The 9030-nt window shown below is 35.9% G+C and overlaps 1 protein-coding gene across 1 annotated transcript in view; it reads left to right on the top strand.

The window, feature by feature from the left end:
- Nucleotides 1-3851: 3851 nt before the first annotated feature.
- Nucleotides 3852-9030, top strand: part of Arf6 (ADP-ribosylation factor 6) — a 44577-nt gene continuing 39398 nt past the window's right edge. Inside the window, exon 1 of the mRNA XM_074100973.1 lies at nt 3852-4031. The gene's annotated coding sequence lies outside the window, so the exon portion shown is untranslated. The remainder of the gene's footprint in view (nt 4032-9030) is intronic.

Genomic DNA, 9030 nt, shown 5'->3' with positions numbered 1-9030 from the left:
GTTGACACTTGCAGAGAGTATTTTTTTACACACACCATAGACAAAACTAGCGATGGATGCATTCACAATTATTGCCAAGTCTGTTATTGTATTTATTTAGCCTCTTTTTGACCTCCACATCTCCCTATCCAGATCTATAATTGGCCACTCGGTCAGTTCCAGTCATCTCACCATCTCCGCCTCGGCCTGTCTTGCCGTCGGTGCCCGTCATTATGGTATCCATCGACCATATGACTTTGTGCGCCTATCTTTGTGGGTGCAGTGCAGACGGCAGGCATGTCCGGCCCACTCCCAATTTAAGATTGGCGGTCGTTTTTCAACATTAATATATATATAAGTTACTCTATGACATTAACTGTTCGAGTTTTGGAGCGCAATGTGGTGTTCCGGATACGATCAATCCTTTTTACCCCTAATAAGTATTCTGCGCTCCATAGTTCAGATAGCTCGTTGGCAAATTTTGAGTTTGGATTTCTGGTTCTCTGGGTTTGGGTTTTGGTTTCTGGCCCTGGCAATAGATAAATGTCGACAAGCTTATGCGCTTTAGTGTTAAAGGAAAGTCATCCTTCGTGTGCTCCTTCTTGGACCAGTAGAGCTCTTCCAAGCATTTTCAATACACCTTTCAATTTTGTTGACCTGCCTGTTGCTGAAAGAGACTACTAATTATATTCATTGACATGGTGTGCTTGCTATTTATTATGGCCCATGTACTTGTATTCTGCGTTTCGTGGTATTGGCGATGATTTGGGTCTTTGACAGAAAACTGGACCAAAAAATGTAAATAGGTAGGTAGGTACTTATCAGATTACGGTAATAAACAAAAAAATGATATTATGATTGGTTTTTTGGAGTCTTTTTGTATTTTTTATTTCAACTCCAAATTTGCTCAAATTTGTTCTCCAAACTGGGACATGGATGCACAGAAAAACCAGTAAAAGAGACCAGCACTGGGAATCAAACCCGGATCCTCAGCAATCCGTGCTGCGTGCTATAACCCCTACACCACTGCTGGACAGGAATCTAGACACGAATTTTTCCTATGCATACATATCTCAGGTTGCTTATTTCTACTATGCTATTATTTAGAAACGCACGTCGTGCAGTGTAATACCGACAAACAACATCAAAACTATCAAGATTGTTTGTTCACAGTATACTTTGGCCTACCGACACACCTGCGTAACTGCGCAACCCTACTTGCAACACTACTACTACTAACAATTAAAGAATAGATGTTGGAATTAGTTGGTTTTAAGTACTTTTCGTCATTTTAACTAAAACAAACTATACCTACCTCGACAACTCGAGTGTAAGGGTTATCACTTTGTCAGAAAATTATAATAAAATAATCCGACTAAACGTTTAGAAATGGTATTTATTAAGCGACTTCAAAAAACGTCTTTTGGTAATGTAAATAAAGATAACTACTATACTCCGTTTAATTTAAGATTTGAATTAACGGTCAAATTGTAACACACGTTTCTCGGTATTTCGAACACAAATTGACTAAAAATACTTACATGTACATTTATAAGCGGTATTCTTTATATTTTTAGCATAGAAGTTACCACAATTTTAAGTAGTTTCATTGTTTCATTTAAAAACGTTCAAATTTTATCGTTAAGTTTCAAATTTTAAAATAAATGGAGTATAGTTTTTTCTTTTGTTTATTTCGACATTCGTCCACGCAACAGTTATTAGTATTACGATTCGCTGTTGTTACAAACGGTGCAGTGCAGTGTTCCTACAGAGGTAGTGAATAATGTTTTTCCATCGTATTTTGTCACAACTCGCTTACTGAAGTTTACTGAAGCTAATTGAGAAAGCAAGAAAAATACGAACTTATTCGACAAAACACGATGGAAAAACATTATTCAATAGATACCCGTACAAGTAACAAATTTGGAGTTGAAATATAAATACAAAAAGACTCCAAAAAACCAATCATAATTATTCAATAGATCTGTACTGATCTCGCAAGAAATAACACAAATAGGTAAGGATCGAAACATTCAAAGCAAGTGTCGCATCACGCGTGTGCTTGCAGGCGCGCGGCAGCCCTCACTGCTTAGATTAATCTCAAGTCGACGAGTGACGGATGCCTGATATAACAAATGATTATTTGGCAAACTATTCATTTATTATTTTCGTCATTTGGCAAAACCACGTTTGTCAAATCAACGTTTGGCAAAAAAAAACGTTTCATAAAATGTATCATTTGATAAACACAAGGATAATTTTAGATGTGCCTGTAGCTCAGGTTAACTTGGTTAAGAAATAGGTTAAGTTAGAACTGAGACCCTAAAAAAACGAACTCCTTCCAGTAAAGTTGGTTAGGTTACGAGTAGGTTAGAACTGCGACTCAAAGAAAAACGAACTGCTGCCAGTACAGTAGGTTAGGTTAGGTTAGAACTGCGACCCATGGAAAAAATAACTACTGTCAGTACCGACTTTAAGAAATGCGAAACAAAAACGAGCCACGAGAACTTAATCCTAACGATTTAAATGTTATGTAACTTGTTTGTCAAATAATCATTTACTAATTGATGTTTTGTGAAATTACTAGTTTGAAAAATGAGATGTTTGGGTAATGGACTTTTTTAAATGATGATTTATCATATGATGTGTTTGTAAAGTGACAAGTCTGTTAAAAGTATATTTATCAAATGATCATTTTTGATATACGCAGTTTGTGATATGAAGTGGTTGTGAAATTAATAGTTTGTGAAACGATGTTTGTGATTACCAAGCTTCTTGTAAAATGAAACAAATACTTTTCTGAAAACCGCATCAAAATCGGTTTACCCAAACGCGAGATAATTGCGGACAAACCCTTACAAATATACAGGTCAAACTAAGAATTTTCATATACTTAAGAAAGCGACCTTCCCGTGAAGCCTGTTTTTGTTAGATCTTTTTTTTTCAGAAAAGATGCTTAGTGAAATAAAATTAAAAGTGAAATGTAAACTGAACACTTCATCGCCCCAGCTTATATACGTCCCACTGTTGAGCACAAGCCTCCTTTCAGAATGAGAGGGCTTGGGCCATAGTTCCCACGGGGGCCAGTGCGGATTGGCAACTTCACACACATCCCATCGAATTGCCTCAATTTCCTCACGATGTTTTTCTTCACCGCTAAGCTCGTGGTGAATTTCAAGTGTAATTTTGCACATGAATCTCGAAAAAGTCATAGGTGCGAGCCCGGGTTTGAGCCTACGATTCGGCTGTTAACTGAATACATACTAAAATAAAAATCTAGAGACGTTTCCACCAAGATACCTGAAATAAATAAATAAATAAACAAGAATTACTGTTTTAAATGTGCTTCATTTATATCTATACTAAGGCATTAGAACTCCTTTAAGTAAATTAACTACGCAAAAAAGTAAAATGTGTCTGAAAAAAAATATTCCAAATATACCCGCATGTTTATATTTTGTAATTTTCAACCGGTTTTATATTCATTCCTGCTTTTATAATAAGTAAGTTTCATATTATTTAACCCCCATTAGCAAGCGAATTTCCAAAAATCTGTTATAAATTCTTTGTTCACTTAAATAATAAAACTAGAAAGTGAATTCGTGGATTCCCAAAAATCTATTTCCTGATTTCGTGTTTTTTATCTTTTTTCTAGCCATAAGTTTGAGTTGGCCCTGGATGAGTCAGTCTGGACTTTTTTCTTGTTTTCATGTGATTATGGAGCGGAAATTTTGAAATTTTCACGTGAACGCAGCTAATTCATTTAAAATTTATTGTATTGGTAACATTTGAGACCATTGTCTATGGTTTTCAGTAACTTTTGTTTGATGTTGTCATCATTGCTCATAGTAACTTCAGGGCATTGCGCATAACGAATTTCCATCGAATTTCACGACACGTGGCGCTAGTGTTCTATTCTATTCCAAACAAGGTTGTCAAATTGTCAAATTGTCAATCGTGCGGATTCGTGCGTGAATGTGGAGTGTTTTGTGTTGTGAGTGAATGGTGCTTTTTGCTCGTGGAAAATTATTGCCTACTACCGCTGTTATGAGGTAAGTTTCTCTTCAATTTCCGCTATTTGTTTGTAGATTTTAAGTATTTTTTGATGCAAAACTTATAAGAAAGAGCAGCCGCCATACATTGCGTGGAGTGGCTGTCATCGGCCGTTATTTGACCGCCATCGCCCAAGCTACCGACTGACGACTCCGCCTTTTTCTAAATAGCGCAACGTTTACCTTATAAATCAATTATTATTGGAGTGATTTGTATCATTTTTGATGATTTACGCTTATAACATTTAGGTAATCTGACTTTTGATAACTTTGTGGCTCTACGCTTAAACTTGCAAGTTTTCGAATGATGTTGCCGCTTCGGTGGTGATTCACGTCACGATACAATAATTTCAGTCATTCTCATTTTTTATAACGTTGTAATTTCTGTTAGTGTTACCTTCGGCGTTTACGTGACTACGCCGCCAAGATAATAAGTAAATCACTAGTAATTTGCTAATAAACTGCTATTGTGCATGCTAAGTGAAGCAAAATTGCATCTGCCGGTTGTTATGCAAATAATAGTTGAAGTAGAATCTTGGGTAACGAAATGATTACCGAACTTGAAATACAGCTTCCTTTTGCTGCTTTTTTGATATAGGTACGACTTGCTTTTCAAACTCCTCAAATAAAATCTACACTTCTTTCATACATTTATACCCGCATTCTAGTTCTTGAAGCTTGTAGGATTTATCATATTACAGTACCAATATAGGTTATTGTAAGTATGTAGTTTAATACAAAACATAATGGAAATTAACAAAAAAACTAAAAGTAAACCAACTCCAAACTTCCATCCTAGCCTATATGCGTCCTACTGCTGGGTACAGGCCTCCTCTCAGAATGAGAGGGCTTGGGCTGTGGTTCCCACGCAGGCCCAGTGTGGATTGGGAACTTCACATGCACCATTGAATTGTTTCGCAGGTTTGTGCAGGTTTCCTCATGATGTTTTCCTTCTCTGTAAAGCTTGTGGTAAATTTAAAGTGTAATTCCGCACATGAATTTTGAAAAACTTCAAGGTCAAGCCGGGGTTTGAATTCACAATCCTCTGCTTGAGAGGCAGGTCAAACCACTAGGCCATCATGGCTTATTAAAAGTAAATTCACACTAAAATGGTAGAAGGAAATAGTAATTTGGGTGGAGATCAGAAAGATGGACTTATACTTTAACACCTATAATAACAATAGTATGGACAATTTTTTTTATATCTGAGAAATTTAATTTCCTATACTAAGAATAATTTCCTTGTCACAACAGATTTTTTCAGTCAGTAACTTTTTGAGCTCCACCATATTTTTGACTTCACATTGATTGAAATCTTCTTTTATTTTCGTTATTTATTTTAATTTGCATGTACATATCCTTACTGTTTGGTATGTTCAATAAACTAGAGCAGGAGTGGCCAAGTGATCATAATCTACTTGTCAATTATCTCTATTATTATAGTTGATTGTGACACAATCAAATACGGCAGAATCAATGGCAGAAAAACAATAATTATGTTATTGGTAGATCAGAAAATCTAATTAGTAAACAGTAGATTTTTGTTCTGATCTAGTTGGCTACTGCCTGGTTGGCCTCTTGGTAGGCGAGGTCAAAGATATCTTTACAATACCTGGTCACTATGCTAGTGATGCAACTCTAGCTGTTTTTTACTCAAGCTCATATTTGAGTGAAAAAAAAATTACTCAAGTACGTTTTCCATCGAGTTAGTACTGTGTCAACTCGACGCGCTCAATTAGTTGTAAGAAGTCATTTTCATTTTGTTTTTCTTTGTTGATTAATAACATAAATAAGGTAAATAATATGTAGTATTTTATTTCATATTACCAAATATTACTAATTTAATAAAGGTATTTAAAAATTCTTAATTTAAACTCGGCTCAAGTGATAAATTCTTACTCGTGTTGTAAGGAGTGTAAGTAGTTTACTTGAGTGACTCGAAAACTCTAGAACAACTTGAGTTTTACCAAAATTACTTGAGTCACAAAATCCGAATCGAGTCACATCACTACTGTACTTATGCTGTACAATTTTATACAAAGACCCAAACATGAAGTGACAGCAACAAGGTGCTAAAGTGCGAGATGTCTTTGACCTTGTCTGTACTTCTGGATAATGAACAATCAAAATTGATGAATAAAAGTCCACATAGAATACCTGTGCCACGCTTATTGAATGTGCGGTATTGAAAGGGTCCCTTTCATATTAGCTCGAATTATAGAACTGGTACTGCCTCCGCGCTGCTCCGCCACCGCTGTCAGTGCGTTTCAAGCTTTATTAGTAAGCAAAAAAAGAATACAATAATAATCAAAAAAAGAAATACATCCACAATGTATAGCTTCCCATTTGTTGTTGGAATGTGCTCGGAACTCAGACTTGAGGAGAAGGGTTCTTGGGGGTTTGGGCCCCATGCACAATGACCAGGTCCATTGTTGGCTATCAGAGCCAACATCTGACAAAGCCATTTGCATTTACCAATTTTTTAATAATAATAATAATTTAACGTTTATTTCAGGCTCTAGTCCCATATACTTCGTGTTAGTTACAGTCTTATAATGATAATGTTAGTAGTTTAATTAATTGCGATTGAATTTTATCAAAACAATAAAATAAATTGGATGTCATAGTTCTAAAATGTCAAATTACAGAAAATAAATTAAATTAATTAAATAAATTAATATGTCCCTTGCGTAGGGAAAATGAGCGAGCACCCATGAGGCTGACATGATCACCTGGAGTGTTCAAACTTCAAAGCCTCAACAAAAAGAAGAAAAAAAATCCACAATGTATTGCAGCCATTCTCTAAATGTGCTTGTTGAAGCCCCTGGAGTCTACGAAGTTGCAGCAGAGGTCGACAAAAATATTGACCATAATTATGATAAATACTAGCTTTTGCCCGCGACTTCGTGCACGTGGAATAGGGATGTTGACTCCACCAATCAACTGACGTACTTTTTATAAGCTGTCAAAACACAATTCTCCCATAGAGTTTGAAAGGAAATAGCAACTTATGACGTCACTTGTTCGCCAACTCAATTCAATCAACTTACTATTTATTTGTTTTAAAGCAACAAAAAATTTAATTTTGCATTAAATCGAAAATTAATCTGGTTTTCAGGGCTAAAATAAAGCGTTTTTTTACTGGAGTTGTGTCTTCGAATTATTTTTTAATGGTGTCAACATCCCTATTACGTTATCGCGCGCTGTTTCCTCGGGAACTGCATTTTTCCGGGATAAAAAGTAGCCTATGTCACTCTCTGGCCCATTAACTATCTCTATGCCAAAAATCACGTCAATCAAGGTGCAGATAAATAATTCCCAATAAGTTTGTAGTTTTTGGATTTTAGGGCTCCAACAAATATTCAGTTTAACGTTTTAAACTTTCGTGATTTTCACTCATAGTCAAAATACAACGCACAGGACTTATCACGCTAACACACACGAGTAATATTTACCTCGACGTTTCGGCAACATTTCAGGGTCTACTCGTGACTACGGCCACTGTAATGTTGCCGAAACGTCGAGGTAAATATTATATTACTCGTGTGTGTTAGCGTGATAAGCCCTGGGCGTGGTATTTTGAAATAAGCTTTCTAACAGGATTTAATTGCCACAAAAAGAATTGCTGATTTATAGGAATTTACAAATATTATAGTTATTCCTACCTACTCCTTTAAGATTTAAATTTAAACTTGGCTTCTGTACCACAAAAATTACTAGTGCTTCTAATTCACATAATTATGTAGTTTAATTTCTTATGCATACAAAAAAAAGTTCACTCACGCGCGGAGTTCGCGGGTTCACAGTGGATGCAAGCCGCTTCCAACCGAGGCAACTGGAGGTCTATGGGGGAGGCATATGTCCAACAGTGGACGTCCAAGGGCTGATATGATGATGATGACAAAAAAAAGTGACATTTATCTAGAATTGTAACATTGCTAAGTATAGGGGCTCGGCTGGTCAAAATCTGTTCTTTATGTGGTGTTAATAAGTGTTTTCATATCTGGACACCTGATTCTTATCAACTCATGTAAATAAACCTCCAACATTATCTCTGATATGACAACATGAAATAACATATTCTGAGGTTAATGATGCCTTATCAACATTCTCATTAAGCAACATTAGATTTAGACTGAAGCTACACAATCGGCGGGAAGGGGTCTTTCTATGACCCCCAAAATCAAGTGACATGTAAAAAAATGATAAATCTTCCTTTAAAAATGTATTAGCCTGGCACATCCCCTCAAACCTCTCCACAAATCTCTATCTGCCGCTGCCTCTGCTCTGACGTAATAATATTATTATTGTAAGCCTATACTGGCCCACTGCTGAGCAACAGCCTCTCTCCGATACTTTCACTGCTCTTTGTCCACTGCATACAAGGGCCTAACCTAGTCTTTAGAGAAATAGGTAGTCAGTCAGACTAATTTCAACAAATGAGTTAATGCATTATATTGTCCAGCAATCCAGCATTAACTGAGCTTCAAAAACTAAAGTTGTACTTACCACATTCAATACTATATATACTACTAGCTTTTACCCGCGGCTTCGCACGCGTAAACTATTCGGTCTGGTAGTTGCAATTGAAATTTTCGGGATTTTACAAAATTCCCCTGGAAATTTCCAAAATTTATATCGTGTTCTTCATAGAGGTTGTGTTGCGAATAACTGTACAAAATTAAAGACTCTAAACCCAGTGCTAAAATTTCAAAAAATTTCCCTATCCAAATTCAAATTCATATCATTTATTCAGTAAATAGGCCGCAATGGGCACTTTTACACGTCATTTTTTTAAATACCAGCACTTTCGGAAAGACCATCATTGCCAAGAACGATGCGCCGCAAGGAGCTTGGCAGAAAGTCATTTTTTCAAAATAAAATAAGTACAAATAAAATACTTAAAAACTACAGTAAGTATACAATTAAAGAAAAAAATACAAAATAACAATAACAATAATACACGGATGTATGGGGTACCTTAGTTACAAAACTATCC

This window comes from Choristoneura fumiferana, chromosome 18, assembly GCF_025370935.1.
Source record: "Choristoneura fumiferana chromosome 18, NRCan_CFum_1, whole genome shotgun sequence".
Classification (NCBI taxonomy): Eukaryota; Metazoa; Arthropoda; class Insecta; order Lepidoptera; family Tortricidae; genus Choristoneura; species Choristoneura fumiferana.
The sequence above is the reverse complement of the archived record's forward strand: the minus strand, read 5'-3'. Positions and strand labels throughout refer to the sequence as shown.